The sequence below is a fragment of the Corvus moneduloides genome, chromosome 4, assembly GCF_009650955.1.
Source record: "Corvus moneduloides isolate bCorMon1 chromosome 4, bCorMon1.pri, whole genome shotgun sequence".
Classification (NCBI taxonomy): Eukaryota; Metazoa; Chordata; class Aves; order Passeriformes; family Corvidae; genus Corvus; species Corvus moneduloides.
The window spans coordinates 45,281,992-45,300,701 of NC_045479.1; positions in this window are offsets into that span (position 1 = coordinate 45,281,992).

Genomic DNA, 18,710 nt, shown 5'->3' on the forward strand with positions numbered 1-18,710 from the left:
TGTCCAAGAATCTCCCCTGCATATATAAAATCCCTGTTTGTTCATCTGGGAAGTGATACTCACCTCATTGACCCTGTCCTTTCTCCAGTGATAATATGCTGATTCTTTGTCATCATGAGGGCTTGGCTGTGAGGTGGGAGGGAGGGAGCTGCTTCCTTCAGCCTGGGCTTCAGCCGTCAGCGTAGAGCTCATGCCTCCACACCACCAAGGGGCAGTGTGGTAGCTGGTTCCCCAGAATCACTGGCCACCTCTCAATCTCATAGTTCTTCCTGCAGGTGCTGTCAAGGAGCCCTGGTGTCCTGTGTGCAGCTCCAAGGCTCAGCTCTGGGGTGTTTGCTGTGTCCTGCCCAGGACAGATCTCCTTTTGCCTGGCTGAAGGTCAGGAGTCAGCTGTCTTTCAGCTCATTGGAAAGAGAAAGACACATCAAACATGAAAGATTCCTTCTTGGGTGGTTTGGGATCCTTGATTGCTTGTAATATTTATTATGTGTAACAAACTTCACCAGTTCATTACTATAATAACAAGATGCTCCATCTGACATCAGTGATCTATTTCATATAACCAGAGGCCTTAGGACAGGGGGACTGTAAAACACTGAGCAATAAAAGACATAAACATGCTGTTAAAATGTGGGAAATGATCTGATGATCCAGCTCTCTGCTTACCTGCATTAGAGCCAAAGGTACTTCTTAACAAGAAAATGAGACTCAATACAGACAAGAAATATTGAACAGGTCTTGCCAGGCATCAGTTAAACTCTTGCCTCCATGGATGGCCACATCTGGCCTACTGAGTAGTAGCACAACACAACCCAGCATAGCTCATCTCCATATGTCTATAGGTATAAACCCCCACTCCAAGACAGGGTCCCTGCTTGCTGCAGGGAGCTTCTGGTACATGCTGCTCCAAAATATGCCCACCCACTGTCTGGAGAGCAATAGAGGCCATAATAGCACCAAGAAATGTGGCAATAATTTAATGCCAGAGCCAGCAAGGCAAAGGTCACCCCATGTCCCAGCTCTGCTTCATTTGCTGGTCCAGAAGCAGCCCTGAGGCTGACAGCAAAGATTCTCCTTGTTCCTCTCACACCTCACATCTCACAGACAGCTTATACTCTTCACCTTGGCCACAGAGCATCATTCTTAGAGACCTTTGCTGCAAAAGGTGTGGGAAATGCCGTGATGAAACTCTTGCTAATATACTCCCGATGCATGGTGGTGTGCTGGGTCAGTATCACCCTTCCCTCTTCTCATAAACAGCAATGCTAAATTGGAACACTAAACTTCCCTGGTTCATTTTGAAGGGCGGGGGGGGTGCTCACTTGACAAAAACATCTCGAATTTTTCAGAAGTTGCAGAAGAGTCTGTAGTTCTGGCAGATTGTTGGGGAGGGGGAATTTCTGGTTTTGAATAACACAAAGTGGAGCCAGCTCCTCTACTTTTATTTCAAGGGTAGTTTTATTAATAATTGGGAAATACAATCTGACTCCAGATTTCTCTGTCGCAGACCTCTCACATACAATGTCCTTGGCTATCACAGCAGCAGCAGGAGGCTGGCTGTGAGTTGGTGTCCATGGGCAGAGCTGGCACACAGGTGTTGTCATCATGAGCCCGCACAGGCTTGGCATCTCTCTTACAAACACACAGTATGGTGAGTTTGCTCACAACAAATATATTTTGCTGTGCTGGGTACTGTTCAGTGGCCCTAGAAAAAGGGAGATTTGTATTTTGCTGGTCAAGCGCAAGAAGAAAAGTGCTGCAACATTGAAGGGTGTCTGGAGCAGTGCACTTACCCAGACAGCCCTTTGCTGCTGTGCAGCTCTCTTGCACTGCCTCAGCATAGAAACCTGGGACAGAAGTTTGCAAATCAGGATTGGGAAACATCTGGTTCACATTTACCCAGAAAAGTTTGCATGAGACACCAACTGCTTGGACCAATGGAGAGAGGGAGCATATTTCTTAAGTATCTTCAGACTAGACATGGTTTCTGAACTTGAAGTAATAAATTAGGCCTTAAGAAAACCATTTGAAATCAGATGGCTGAAACACAGACATTCTCTGAGAAGGCATAGCTGTTTATGTTAGCAATTTAATTTCTCTTCCCTCTTTATTGTGCCAACTTCTATAAGAATCTGCATACACCCTTTGAGAGAAATATTTGACCTGCAAATTGGAGAGCTTGCTCAGCAGCACAGTAAAGCTGCAGGAGCCCTAAAATGCACTTGAAGTGATCAGAAATTTGGCAGTATGGTGTGCAAATATTACACCAGTGTAATATTAGAGCAGTCACTTTCTCACCATTTTATTCAGCACATATTGTACCCACAAGCTGAAATCAGGAGCAAGCCAGGTGTTGCCCTAATGTCCCACAAGGTGGTGACAAAATAATTCTAGTAACACAACACTTTGATTTGTGCTATGTACAGACTTAGTCCAAATATTTTCTTACCATGCAGTTGCATTAAAGTTTGCTTATATAATATATTTGGGGCATATTTTAATGGCTTACTCATTTGGCAGACGTTCATTCTTTTCAAGCACTTTGTTGATTGTATTCTAAATTAACTTCAGGACTACATAGCAAGTTTCAGTCCTCCCACATTAGGAATCACAAGTTCCCTAGATGCCAGAGAAGGAAAAGCACTTTTATTGCTTCTGATCCATCCCTTTGCCAGACTGCTTCCTTTCCCTGCCTCCCTCCCTCCATTCCTCCCTCCATGCCTCCCTCCCTCCCTCCCTCCCTCTCTCCCTCCTTTTCTACCTCCTTTCCTCTCTGATTTTTTTTTTTTTGTGAGGTCTTATGGCCCATAAATTTCTTCCTTTCTGAATTAAGCATGAAAAAGTGGCATGGTACATTAGGCATAAGAAAGGTAGCCACTGCAGAGCATTGCTCTCCAGAGGCAAGACCAGGAACAAATATGGTGGGGAAGAAGTGAGGTTCTAGGGAGGGCCGGAAACACCCTCCCTTACCCTTAGTCCCCAAATAGTTTATTAGACTTTCTTTTTATATTTAACTATGATCAGTTTGGGATAGTTGCTTCTTGGGGCAACCAAGCAGAGAAACCTGAATGGGGCCTGAACTACAGAATTTGCCTCTTGGAAGTTGTGCCCTCAAACTGGGTACTGGAGATGGAAAAAGTATTCCACATTATAAAGTGCTGGTCTTTGAAGAGTAAATGTATTGTCCAGTATTAGAAACAGCTGTTTCCCAGGGTCCTATTGTTTTAGAAACAATAAAAATTACATTCTCAAGGGACAATGAATATCCTGTGAATACAAGCTCTTCATTTTGGTCAAGGCAGGAGCTGATTTTTCATAGACTAAATGGCTCTGGCCTTTCGGGTACCTGAAAAAGATTGTGAAGAAAATACATTCCCAGCTCTACCTGTGAGTTTCTATCAATAGGTGACAAGATCAGATTAATCCTTTGGCTGAGACTTACAGATGTATTTCAGTGACTTGAAAGCCACATGACCAGATTTTCAAAGGTATTCAGTCATCTAATTCCCAGTGATTTAAATATGAACTTGGTCTCTAAATATATTCCATTTCTGGCCAGAAGTACCACTTAAAAATTATTTATGCATTCAGGAGCAAAAGCTTTTGTGATAAAACAGGGGTGTGCAGAGACGCTCAGCTTGTTCCAAACAGGCTTGTTTGACTATCAGACATGATGCACCCACGTGAGCCCGTGCAGGAAAATCAGCCCTGCTGAGGCATGTACTTAGATCGCCTCCAAAATCTCACCTCCCACCCTCTGCACTGCAAAGACATTTGCTGTGAATTTCTTTCCTATGGATTTTGGCCACAACCAACACAGGCTGATTGTGATATGCTTATGATTTTTAACACTACATATGAGTTTCAGTTGGAATTTTGTAGCAATATGTAACTCCTAGACTGGGAGATGGAATGCAGCCAGTTGGAAAAGCACACTTTGATGGCAGTGTAAGTGACAGCAAGTGCAATGGTTTGAACTTGGGGACAGCCCTGTCCTCAGCAGCAGTAGCTTAGTAGGACTTGGCAGGACTTACCGTTTTCCCACTTCTAATCTAATTTTAAGAGTTGTTCTCTCTCTCCCCCTCTCCCTGCATCTCTGTATCTCTTTCTTCAAATGCCACCGAATCTCTGTCCCATACCTGCTCCATGGCAAATTCCCTCTCAGGTGCCTCTTCTTGTTGTATGTTCCACACCTCTGCTGTTGTTTGATGCTGCATTTGAAACCTGACGGTGGAGGAAATCCTGCCCTCTCCTGCTGGCACAGCCATGCTGTGCGAGTTCCTGCTGTCTACACCCACTTTTACCATGTTTTTGCATATAAGCAAAGTGGATGATCACAAGCATAACCACACTTGTCTGGAAGTGGGCTATTCACACTTGTATAATTTTCATATAAGAAGCTAGATGCCTAAACCCATGTTCAACACATAAATAAACATGCCCTCTTTTTTAAGCATCTGCTATTCTCATGGCCTTTGCAAACATTATTTAAATGTGCCGTCTTTGGCATCCAACTGGGAAAGTTTTGGCTTATGTTTCCAGAGGCCTGTAAGAAAGCCCTTAACATGTGCCATTATTTCAAAGGCATAAATACAGAGATCTGAAAGCAGGCTTCTGGGCTTGCCATCAATCCTGGGCAAAATATCAGAGTTACTGATGAAGAGTTCTCTTTGCAACTCAGCACTATCAGCCATGCCACTTGATATGGCTTTATGAAAAACAGTTCATGAGACTCACTGAGAATCATTTTTCAAGCTTTTTTAACACAGAAGGTTTAGCAAAATAAGGTTGGTTGATTAAGGTTTTAAGATTAAAAATTTATTTAGGCTTCTGTAGGGAATTTAACACAATCATCATGGGATTTTTCATTAGCAGAAGCAACAAAAATGTAACTGTAGAAGAGAAAACATCCACAGATGACTGGTTTTTTTAATCGGGCCCCACAGGGACTGGTTCTTGGCCCTATACAAGAATGAGGGGGGAAAGCAATTAAGATGTGAATGAAAAATACCACATAAAATGCAGAGCCCCACCCCTCCGCTCCTAGTTGGCTTTCCAACTAGAAGGCCAAGTAGATCAGGTTGCTCCGGATCTCATTGGATATTTGAGTTTTGAATATCTCCAACAATGGACATTCCACAGTCTTTGGGAACCCTACTCCAGTGTTTGACTACCCTCATATTGGGGAAAAAAATTCTATCTTGCTATCTAATTGGAATTTGCTGTGTTGCAATTTGTATCTGCTGCCTTACACACTTCCAAACAGAGTATGGTTTCTTCTTCTCTATGTCTCCATTAAATTTTTGCAGACAGGAATAAGGTCCCTCCAAGGACATCCCTTCTCTGGGCCAAACAAACCCTGCTTAGCTTTGCTGGTCACCATCCAATTAATCAGTTTCCACGTATCCTGTACTTGGAGTGCCTTGCCCCTGTCTCTCCAGTTTGGCTCCAAGGGTACTGCAGAAAGCCTTGCTATAGTCAAAGAACACAGCATGTCCTGCTCTCTCCCTGTCTGATTCCCAGTCACCTGAGTACACAGGACTACCAGGCTGTTCATCAGTCACTCCACTCAGGCTGTTCCCAAATATTTCCCATCTTTTATGTTCTTTGAAACGGCTTCCAGAAGGAACAGCTCCATAACCTTCCAATATTTAAAAGGCAGCTACGAAGAGGACGGAGGGTCTCTCTTCACAAGTAGCCACATAGGGAAAACAAGGTACACCACATACAAGTTGCACTAGGAGATGTTTCAGCTTGGTATATGGAAGAAATTATTTTAGTGAGAGCAATCATTTACTGGAATAACCTCTCCAGGATGTGGTAGAATCCCCCCCCCATTGGAGAACTTCACTATGTGATTAGTCAGGGTGCTATATAATACCATCTATAATCTCCCTTTCCCACAAAATATTGAACCAAATGATCTTTTGAGGTTCCTTCCAACCTGGGATGTCCTATGAATCTATGATTCTAATTTGCAGGCATTAAGATGGGGAGACACAGCAGCAGGGAAAGTGGTTCACGTCCTTCCACTTTCTGTCAGAGCCTGGTGAAAAGACCAGCCTTCTCCTCACTGGCTGCAGGCTGGATGTGAAACACAGCCCTCCACTCCACAGCATCCCATGTAACAGGATGGGGACTTGGGCAGGGGAGGGGGATGTAAGGGGGCAGAGAGGGGACAAGCTGTGACCCCTCTAGCTGCCCTGGCAGGATCTGGCAGTGCTCTGCTGACAGAGTCCTTCAGCGTGGCAGAGGAGCTGGCATGGTGTGGTAATGCCATTCCCTCCATGTCTTCAAAACTGAGCTCTGTCATCCCTATTGCTACCTCCCTTGTCTCTCAACTAAAGAAAAAGGGCGTCTTTCTGAAATTTCTGGAGCAAGATGTTCTCTGAAAGCTGCCTTTTTCTGATCCCACCCTGAAAACACATAATGTTGAGCATAATGTTTCAGAACATGAGTGAAGAAGAAAAGCTCAGTGCTGGATTAAAGCCACTTTTGGCAAAAGATAAAAGGCAGTCTCTCCCTCTCTGTCTCATGCGCAAACACAGACAAATAGGAGGAAAAGCTCTCAGGGGCACAATCAATATCTCATTCTGAGATATCTCTTCTGAGCTGTCAGAGATAGTCTCTGGCACAGGCCCTGCTGGAGTGCAAACCCAAAAGGGATTTCAAAAACAAATCCTCAGCTGGTGCATACCTTGTATACCAGTATAGCCCACAGCAGTTTGTGGAACAGGAGGAAGACAAGTAATACATGACGATACATAAGCACAAGGAATATTTTTCCCTTAACTGAATTTCCTCTGGCCTTCAGTAGAGAACTAACTGAAACAAAGGCTCTGCTGTTTCGTGCTGCTCATGAAAAGTTTAAGATTTTTAGAAATTTGACTCAGTCCCAACCAGGACAGACATATCTTTACACATAGCTGTACATATAAATGCAGACACAAATAGGAAATTCTAAAAATATTTAACTTGGAAAATTCAACATCCAATATGAAATGCAGACCTGCTGCTGGTGCATGGGCTTGTCCATTCTGCTGCTGTTGGAAATGGCTGTAAAACTAGCCAGAGTACGGATTGCAAACTCAGAGAGATATCCCTCTGGAAGGTATCGTGGAAATGTCACCCGACCTTCCTCGACAGAAACGGCAGCATTCATTTTATCAGTTACAGCTGGGAAGCACAACTCCAGCACAAATATTTGCAACCAGCCCAGACTTAAATATTTGTTCTCTTATCAGGGGATCAGCACTAGGTCATCATGACAGCCCTGTAAATCCTGACTAACGTGGCTGACATGAACTACAGAGAGCTTTGCTACAGTCATGTAGGAAAATGCCTATACAAACTTGTTAGACCTTTATGCCACAGACCCCAAATCACCACGCAGCAGCTTGTGAAGGTGTTTGTAAGGGATGATTTGGGTCTCTGTGGCTGCAGGGTATCATCTTCTGAAACTAAATTCAGTTGGAGGCTATACATAAGGTTGTACATGCTTGAGCAGACCAGGAGAGCACTAAAGTGCTGCTCATGGCACCTTTTTCTCTCCCTCTGAGGCTTTCCTAAAACTTCAGGCCATAGCCAGCAGGTAGTTCAGGGCTGTGTGACATTGCTGTCTATCTCCAGCAAGCTCCCTCTCCCTTCCCACCCACCCCCTTCTCAAGCCTGATGCAAATATGTTGCTTATTCATTTTGATGTTTCATTCAGGTTATCTTACACCCTTCTGAAATATTCATTTCTGGCCTCACTGCAGATTTTTGTGATCCAAGCCCAGAAGTGCATGGGTGTAGAAATTAAGAACCCGTCTAAGGGGACAGCAGGGACAAATCTCACCCAAGAGGGCCTGGGGAGAGCCTTTGGTTTTTAAGAGTCTGGGAGGCCTTGGCTGGGATGGCAGAATTGCAGTAATAAATTAACAACCTGCCCCGCCCTCCCCAGTTTAAAGCAGCAACAAAGACAAGTTACAAGTGTAAATTGGAAGTCTAAATCCTACTCAACATCTCTTTACATCAGGGGCAATTATTTGAGCCACATGTATGATTAGAGCAATGGAATGTTTTACCCTTGTTGTAGCTAAGCTTAACCTTCATTGTACTTGGTACTTCAGTATCTACAAAGGGCTAAAAATCTCTGCGTTACAAGCCTGGGAAGCTGGCATGGGCAGAGGAGCCCATGGATGTTGGTCCAGGGAATGGGATCAGGATCTGACCTTATGGTTCTGAGCTAGGGCTGAAGGTTTCTGTGGTTATAGGAGAAGAGAGAGCTGCTAGAACAATTAACAGCCTGGTTTCCAATGATCAGACCTTTCTAAAGGCTGTGGAGCTGTGCCTGAGCAGCCACCTCTAAAGTAACCCAAGACACACAATGCTTGGTGGATCCTGTCACCTGTTTCAGCTCTGCTCTGCAGAGCAGAACTGATTTACCAAGCCCCAGTCAGGAAGCTCTGTCTGTGGCTATGGACATGCCTCTGTCCCAAGGAAGAGGCTGCAAAACTTTATTCATTCAAATTTTCACTAATTGTTACTGATGGTTAATATACACATGCTTCAAATTCTGCTGGGCATGGCATCTTTTAGCGTCACTTTTCACGTGATCACCACAAAGTGTAGCAGGAGTCACTGAATTCAGAGAGGTTATTGAAAGAGAAGCCATCTGAGGTATACAGAGAAGAAGAAATCGGGAGGCGAGAGCTCAGTTTTTCTTTCTTTTTTTTTTTTTACATGGTTTTTCTGAATATTGTGCAGCATGTTGTGGAAAAAAAAATTTAGCCATCTGTCTGACAGATATTAGTAAAGTGGAGACTGTGTTAAAAATAAAGTGCCAGGTTGTCCCCTGTAGAAAGTTAATAAAAAGAAGGAAGTGAAAGACTGCTCATTATTTTTAATGACTGCTTTCCAGCGGAGTGCCTGTATCTCCCAGTCTTTACATTCTGCCTTATTTCAGTTCTTTATGGCACATTCAACTGCTCTGGAGAATGATGGCTTTGTTCTAAAATACCAAATATATCAAGAGGCCCCTGGCCTAGCCTGGCTAGGCTGTTAATCACAGCTCCAGTGCCAGGAGGAGGATGCCGAGAAGAGGCTGTTGCATGGGCAGTGCAGCCTGGATGCCTGGGAGCTCTTTGGCACGGAGAGCTGCAGCAGGCACTGGTGCTGCTGAAATCTGTGCAAAGCTATCAGCAGAATTGATTAAGTGGTGCTTGGCGACTTCCTGGGTGTGTTCTGCATGCACGTCTCTCTCTACATTTGTCTCTCTTACTGGCTCCACCTGGCATTAACCTCTCATTCTTTGTCAACGGATATTTCCTTTATTACCTTTAAAATACAGGATGCATTTTGCAGTTCAGAAGATGAAGATTCATGAGTGTGCAATTCAGAACACAGTCCCAAGCACAGCACCCAGAGCATCCAGCTACATCTGCAGGCTCCTTGCAGCCAGCAGGTAGAAGAGTTGAAAGCAGAAGCTGCATTTCTAGATTTGAAAACAACCAGCTTTTCTCAAAAGGTTTGCTTGAAAAAATCCATGCTGTCATTCACTTAAACTTTTCTGACATGCTCTTTGATAAATCAAGACCCAGGTTATAGGTAGATTACAGTTACAGTGGTTTGTTTTGAAACAAGATGCGTATCTTCCATGGCTCAGAGAAATTATCTCAAAGGGGTCCACAGCCAGGCCTCAGGGCCTTTGCAGGTTTTTTTCTTAGTAGTGCCTCACAAGTCATTTTCCAGCAGATTTGGTGTCATGCTCTGCCTCCTCTTCTTGCTTACTGATGGTTGAGGCCCTGCAGCAAAACCTGCATCTTGCATGTCGTATGGAACATGAGTGCAAAAATTCCAAACACCATGGAGAAGCCCCTGCATGGCTTGGGGCAGTAGCTGGGGATGCAGTGAGACCTCACGCAGCTGTACTCACAGCTGGAGTGCCTCCCTGGCTCTTTCCATGCCTTTCTTGTAGTTGCCACTCCCAGTCTCAACTGCTGTTCCTGAGGAAGCAGAGGCTCTGGGAAACTGCAGTGGGCAAACTCTTAACCCTAAGGGTCTTCCAGAGCAAATGACAATCCATTGGAACAACTGCCCTCACAATCAGCCTGGCAAACAGGAGGAGGATTGGATTTTCCTGACAGCAAGGCTTGGATGAGATGTCAAGGAGCCAGTGCTGATCCTTTAAATTCTAGACACAGCAAACTGGCTGATATTTTGAATTTGCTTACCTTTTAACACAGAAAAAGGCCAAAACTCGTTTATATTGGCTAACCACATTTTTTCTGCCTGTCTTAATCCAGGAAATGAAAACCATGGTCCCCTTCTCTAAACACTGGCATGCTGGTGTTTATAAAAAGAACTCCACCATGATTCTTCCCAACTGCTAGAGGAGTGAAATGAGAGTGTCAGTCAGGGATGAAAATGAGCTTGTTCCTGTGTGAAAACTTAGCAGAGAGTCAGGCAGAGCGTTTTTGGAGGTGGGATGAGTTTTCGTTTGTTTTCCAGCTCTACCAGACACCAAACTTGGCCATAACCTGACAACATGCTGCAGAGGACTCTTTTGTCTGTAAGTTAATGAGAGAAATGCTTGATAGATGGCTACTGGCAAGCTAATTAGACGAGAAGGGATTCGATGGATTGCAGAAAAAAAGCAAAAGGAAGGGAATGAAAATGTTCAAGAAGATCATTTAAGGTCCTCATTCCAGGAGAGAGAGAGTAACTGGTTTCACTTCCCAGAGGCTAATCCTGCCCTAATTGACTTATTATTGGAGTCTGGAGGGAAACAATCCATGTGGCTGTGATAGCAGAGCCAGGGAAGGCATGATTGTGGCTGCTGAGGGGAACATGGGCAGACAATAGCTGCAGTGTGTGAAGTGACATGGGATAGCATGTGCAGATCCCAGCAGCATAAAAACCCTAACCGGGCACAATGTTTAGTGTTACAGGGTGGATGGGGAGCATGGGGAACAGGCCCAGGATTAATTCCCACTCAGTGGTTTCAAACACTTCTGTGAGAAAAAGCTCAACCTCTTCCCAAACGCAGACCAGGGAATCAGGGATCACATGTTACCAAAAAACCTATGTGCAACCTATAGCTTACTCATGAACGATGAAAACAAAGGACATATTTACAACCCAAACTCAGGACAGTGAGATCCTGAGAGGTGACTCTATGCATGTGGTACAACAGAGTTCTAAGATGCATCAAAATATAGTAAGTCTGGGAATCAAGCAAAGGCTGAGGAGATTTGCATTTTTTGACATTGGGAAAATCAGTTGTCCTTTCTGTTAATATGGCAAAATGACTTTGAGTCCCTAGTTTGCATAATTAAAATACATAGCTAGAAAGGAATTCAAATTTGGGCTAAATTGCACTGAGGAAACTACATTCAGTTTTGATCATTTTGCTTGACATGGACTTTTTTGGTATTAGAATTGCACGGCAGATACAGTATTACTAAAATAAGAACTATTATGGAATGCCTAAGGGAAACAATTCATTACCCAGAAAAACTTTCAAGTAAGCAGACACAAATGCATGCTAAATTACAATGAAATTCCAGTGGAATTACAGCTTTCTTCCATAACAGGACAGATGACCTCATCTCATGAATGTTATTACTGTGACTCTCATGGCTCTTCATGGAACCTGAGCTTCAGGCATGCTTCAATAGTATGAGAATATGATAAATTAAAGAAATCAAACACAGAAGAGGAAAATCCAGCAAAGAGTACAAATGTGTAGAAAAATACCTTCCTCCTCTTAAGATAAATTTTAATCTAAGAAGTATTTTCCTGACTGAAATGGGTGGAATTGCCTTTTCTCCAGAATGACTTGAAGGGAACGAACATGTGTTAAAACAGGTGAGTACATGATGATCCCATCAGTTATTTGATTAGTAGCTGTAGTCTGGCAAAGAAGGTATAAAAATCTGGCATCTTCTGCTGAACCAGGTTTTCTGAGACTTTTTGCTAGGCTTTTCAAGCAGAGTTAAAAAAGGAAAAGTCTAAAATTAGCTGACCAGAAGTATTTTACACTGTTGGAGTACATATATGTGCAGGCGATGGGCATTGCTACGTAAAGGAAAAGCTCATTGGAAAGCAAAGAGACAAGAGACATCACTCAAGTTTGCAATTTCTCCTGGGACACAGCTACAGGGAGACCAAAAATGAGTAATGCTCCTCTCTGAACACAGCGTGTGCTACAATCCTCCCTGAAGCAGGGGTAACTGAGGTTCTTGTTAATAATAGATCCCTTGGGGTAGATTAGAGAGAAATGACACTAAATGATCATCAGCAGGTTTATTTCAGAATTATTTGGTTGCAATGGAAAGGAGGTATTTAGCCATTTTGCTTATTATCTGTAGAAATAGAACAATATAAAAGCATAAACAAATAACAATAAAATGTATAAGGAAAAGAAAGGAAGAGAAAGAGATAAGAGTACAAAGATATCACCACCTATGGACACAGCAATGAGATTGCTGCAATTTCAAAGTCTCTTGGTTGAAGTGATGGTCGCAGTCTTGATCCATCAGAAGTGGGGGAAGCCCACGAAACACAGGGATTCAATGGGTTTATATAAGTTCATATTTATGGAATGCCCAGGTACCTCCCCTGGGTAGGGGTGAGAGTTTTTTGTCTGATGCAACACTGTGCAGTCCTCTGGTAGAAGGCCTCAGAAATTGGTCTGGGGGAACTTTGGGGGTCTTTGAGACATGACATGACAGCTGCCTCTCACATCAGGGCGGTTGAGCCAGTTATGCCCCATCAGAAGGGAGTAGGGCTACATGGGAATGTCCCGATACTTCCCCAGAGGGGAGTTTTCACATCTGAGCCAACGGTGCAAGGGAGGACACTGGCATGACCAAAGCACTATCCCACCAGGCAGGATCTGCTTCTTTCCTTATCAGGCTCAAACTCCAGCTTGCAGCCTCTGATGGTGGGTGCTCACACCCTCTGCACTGGGGCTGTTACCTTGTACATCGACAGCAAAGCTCCCCTGTTTTTTCGAGGTCGATTATTTGAGTCATTAACCCTTAATGTTTCAGTCTCTCACAACCTGTTGCAGACAAAAAATGAGATGTGTCATCCAGGTGAGTTCAGGAACTCATTTCACTCCACTGATTCAAGGTGGGAATGCTTCTGCCAACACTTGGGGCTCTGCTTGATGACTGAGTCAAGTTGTCAGGGAGGGCTTGTAATTCTAACAGCTGCTTGAGAACCATGTTTTTTGTGTGTACAGACAAAGAAAGACATCTGCAAATTTTAGTAAAGTACTCTGAAGTTAGGAAATTTCAGAAATTCTAAAAATCCTCTTCAACCTTGGCCTTACTGCAGACTCTTTCATGTGAAAGAACCATCTGCTGTACCACACAGTAAAGTAAAAAAACCCCAAAATAAATACAGGTGGTAGAGGCAGGGAATAATGCTCTCAGAGAAACTGGTGCATTTCTCACTTATTAGGACATTTGCTTGATTTTAAGCATAGTTTATTCTGTTTCAGCCACATGGTTTCTGCACATTTCCTTTGAAACCTCTGTAATTCTTTTTGGCAGAGATCTGAGGCAATACAGTGCAGTCTCATCTGGGAAGAGTATCCTAGGAAAGCGTAAATATCACAAAGCTGTAAAGAAAATAAAAATAATAACTTAGCATTGAAGGACTTGAAAAAAGCTGGACTAGATCAGAGATAAGTGAAATCACCTCACTGGGTGACCTGGGAAAGCAGGAGGAGGAGCCTGGTGTCAGCCCATCCTGTGGGCCTGGGAGAGGCATCCTTTCTCAAGCCTCTGGAACTCATCAAACCCCATTTCTGGTGTACTCGCCTTTCACAGATGACTGATTTTTAACTCAATTATAATAAGAGCGAGACATGAACTCTCTCCTCAGTAGAATCCACCCAGGAGACAGAAACTGTGACTGAGAAGCCAATTATTTGGAGATTACGAAGGCAATGCCCTGAAATATGTTTTGGTCCTGCCAATTGCTACAGGATCATTGACTTCCCCTGGAGAGAACTCCCGCACGAACAAAGCACACAAGCTGCTCAGTCAGACCAAGACTGGAGGTTCAGCAAGGGCTGAGCACCGAACAAACACCACGAGTGCACTGTCCACATCCCACACAGTGCAGGCTGGCCTCTCCAATCCTGTCAAGCTGACAGGTCTGTGCGGTGCAAACACATGCAGAGACACTTGCTGAAGTCCCAAAGCAGCCTGGCCCCATCAGCATAGCATCCTGGCTGGCCTAATGAAAGAACTGGAGCTAATTAGGCCAGGCACAGCACCACATTGATTAGATGGTAAAGACAAAGTCCTGACATCTAGATGTGCTAGCGGGAAAACAGAGCATTGGACTTACATGTTACCGGGGTAAATCTGAGCCTCTATTCCCTGTCGCTGTCAGCATGGCCCTGCTCCCAAGCACTGCCTTCACACAGACTTCAGTGCTGCATTGCAGTTTTTTTAAAATTTAATATTATCCAGAACTCGACAGCCATCTCCCTGTTTTGTGGGCACAGTTCCTGAAGTAAGATTAACTTTGTCTCCAGGGGTCACTTTCCAGCCAGCAAACCAAAAGCTGTGCAGGAGAATGAAAACAAGGCAAAGAGAGAACAAAAATCAGGCTGTGTTGCAGACTTTCAATTTATGATATAAAAACATTTCAGGGGGCTTGGGGGGAAATATTTAAACCCACAGATTAGGATTTTTGTATTCAAGCCCTCCATATTCATCTAACTGCAAGGAACTGATGATTTCCCAGCCAGAGGCTGTTCTTGAGCATACAGACTACATAAATCCACCTCCCAATGGATCCTACCCCACAGCCTTCTCTGTCCAGAGCCGTCCCACAGCACAGTGCCCTGACAGAGCCCTGCTCTGCAGACTTGACTCTGGAGATGACAGCACAGCTATAGTAACCACAGGGGATCCATGCACCCGCTTTGTGTGGCCTCCATTTGCCACTTCCACTCTCATCACCTAGGATATTTCAAAAGGATAGACATTTTTTTCCTATAATATTCTAGTGGGGCTGTGAGAATGTTAATATTTATGGGTCTGACTAGCTGGGAAATCAGACTTCTTCATATTGTGGTGTAACCATTTTGAAGATTCTGTTCCAAGGAAAAGTGAATCCCAAGGGCTGAGAAAAAAGGGAATATTTTATCATCTATGATCTCTCTGATCAAAGCAATACCAAAAGCATTTCTCCGTCTGCAGAGAAAAAACTGAGGAATGTGGACTAGGCAGAAAAACTAATACTACATGTGCCTGTACTTTTGAATCCTCTTCCCACCAAAAAAGGACAGCACAACCTTTCAGTCTGCAAGTATGTGCAGACATCTACATTTATCATGTGGTGAACATCTCTATTTCATTCCATTTCAGTCTGTAAAGAAATGCAAATGGACTGATTAAGCCAAATTACTGTATTCTCCTCTCCCTCCGTGGAAAAGATGTCAGAGCTGTTTTACTGGAAAGCAGACAAGAGGGGGCACTCATAGATTTCCTACATCAGGGCTTTCCTTTATGCTATGTTGGTAGGAAAGGTATCTGAGAGAGTCCTTGTTGGAAAAGGTTCCAGGAAAAATACCAAATTAACGTAACACCATACAGAAGCAGAAAAATTTGTCAAAAAGGGAAAGAAGAAAAATGGGGGTGGGTGGGTAACATAGGAGGACACCCCGGTGCATCTCACCAGGAGCCCTGACCCTGTAAATCTTCTTGGGTGGGAGGATGGAGTGCTCCAGGAACAGGGCTGGAAGAGAAGATCCTATGGCAGTGAGGAAAAGGCTGGGTCCAAAGTGTAGTCCAAGCAGTGAGCTAAAGCTGGCCTCAGGCCCCTTACAAGAATTTACATTTCCACAGTAATGAAAAAGTGCAGGATAGGGACTGAGAGAAGTTGTAAGAGATACAGCTTGTAGGGCAGTCCTCATTTTACTAATTAAACATTTTGGATTGCCTACACAGGGTCACTTGGGAAAGTTAAATAAATCAATCAGCTAAAAGTGTGAAGTCAATTTATGTAAGTTATAGCATATTCAAGCTGCATGTGAATGGTTTCATTCAGGGTAAATGGCCTTAGATTACTACATCTTAATTTTCTAGATTAGCAGAAACAAAATATGTTTTGATAGCAAAGTAAAACAAGATGGAGGGAGAATAAATATCCAGTTAGTAACTTAGTCCTGCAACTATGGTCCCCCTTTGTTTTTAACAGCAGAAAATCCAAAGCTACCTACATAGACAAATAAAGTTTACCATGCATTATAAATATAGTCTAACAACCTTGGCTGCCAAAGGCTGTAAGGAGCAGAAGGTGTGTTACCACAGCAAGGACAAACCTCACAGTGTTTGCTGTGCCCCTGCCAGTGCCTTTTGCTGCCCGTATCACTTCATCAGCACCTGACTGGAGCTGAACCATATCCCTGCTGCAAACAGTGGAATCAAGTAAATATGAATTAACTTCTAACTAACAGAGTTTAACTAAATTACCAGAGAGTGGTATTATCACGAACATAACTAATTCTTTTATTAAAGACTACATTCATTTGGTCAGTTAAGTGAAATTTCAGTCAGTCAAAAGCTCTGCCTTGCTCGGTGAACTTCCCTTCTCTGCCCTTCACTCACCATTAGGCTTTCTTCAACCTCTTCATTTTGAACCAGTAAAATGAGCCATGCTTGTGTCTCTTTCACATCTTGTAGGCTTCTTCCATTGATCTGATCATTGCACCAGGCTCTTCAAGACTTTTACTCTGCTGTAAAAATGAAGAACTTCTAATGCTACAACTAAGTAGGTGAAATCAAAATAAGGTAATTGGCTGGGGTAGGTATGTGCTTGTGGACCTCAGTTTCTGAAGCATACCTGTGTACCTGCTTCACAAGGAAACCTGAACTGTAAGTGACTTCTGAAACTCATCCATTCCCTGATACAACTTTGTAGACTGCCCTTTAAAATCAAGACTTGGATTTTCTAAGGAAGTGAGTTTCACTGGTCACTTTAGACACCTGCATCAAATCGCTGACTGAGGGTGAAATCGGGTTAGATTAGGAAATATTGTACAGAATAGACGTGATAGCATTATAGCTCTGAATTTTTTAAACTACTGGCCATATGTGAATGAATTTTTCATCAAATTCCTTTAATGCTGAAAATAAAGTCCTACTGCAGGTTTTTCCCTAGATCCTCCTAGCTATGAATGTGTTAACATCCTCAAGGGTCACATTTTCCCTTTTGAAAGGGGAAAAATATCAGACTTGATTTAGTAAATTTGACTTAGTAATTTTAATATTTTAACAGGATGGATTCAGAAATATATTCCTAAATTGATTATTACAAATTTCTGTGACTATTAGGGGAAACTCCACAGGAGTGTGAAAGTGGGAGAGCAATCCAATGAGAAAATGAAAGCATTGTAGTAACACTGGGACACTTAGGGCATTCATTTTAAAAAAAGAAGTAGACTCCTGTTTGGGGACAAAATTCAGGCTGAAATTATATTACTGAGAGTTAGAAACCCCAAATGTGGCCCAAAAGGATAAAGAATCTCAAGTCCCATGATCCTATTCCTGTTCTAGAGACAATGTGTATTCTCCATATAACACATTTGCTGTGTGAGACTGATTACATACCCTGCATAAAACGAAGATGTTACTAAACACATGAATCACTTAGGAAACCATAAACAGCGTTTAAAACAAGAGTCTTGTGATGGTGGTGCATAGCCTTTGCAGTAATCTAAGAACAAAACTGTTCTATCCTTAATTCACCCTTTTCCCCCAATAAACTGGTAGAAGTGTTATGCAATATACAGCACTTTTACAGTAGAAGACAACTGGGTTGAAGCGTACAGGCTCTATCACATCACCTAATTAACAATTAGTCTATTTCTCCAGCCATTTTATCAAACAGTTGGGTACTAATTTTGTTTTTATTGCTGTAAACTCCCATTGCCTTGAAACCACAGTAAATAGTAGCAGAAATATCATTTATTATAAAAAAACCAGCATTTGAAATGCATTTGTGAATGAATTTTTTCAAGCATTCTAACAGTGAACTTGCTCCTGGATTCAGGGAAATTTCACTCAATCCAGGAGCCTACTAGATTAAAAACCATCTTCTTAAGGTTTGGGCAGAATGCTTCAGAAGACTTTATGGGAGAACAAGGTCATGACCAAACCAGAAGTTTTAAGACTTCATAGTGAAATGACTTTCCTTATCCTTATAATTACCTGCAGGAAATCAACAAAATACCTTTTTTTTTTTTTAAATTTAAGGACAGTTAGTTGCCATTTAAAAAAAAAGACATTTAAGAAATGCTTATAACCTACAGACAGGCATCTTTTAGGATTTATATCCCTGCTTCCAGGCAACTAGCTTTCCAAGATCTTGTCTTCAGCACTTGCTAAGATTTTTCTTTGACATTTTCACTCAGCCGCAGCCCTGCTGGTCTTCAAGGCACCATCCTCTGCTCTTCCAACCCTGTAACACTGGACCTAAATTCTTGTTGTCCCAAACCCTCTGGTTTGCCCAGAGTCTAGCAGTGCATGCTTGAAAAGCTACCAGAAGTGCAGATGCAGCACAGCATTCCCCAGCCTTCCCTGGGAGCCGGTGGTGCAATGCAGCCATGCTCTCAGGCCCTCATGGCCCTCTGCCTCTGGCAACCTCTCTCACTGTGCCGTGTCCATCTCCTTTTGCTTCAAGAATAACAGAAGGAGGTT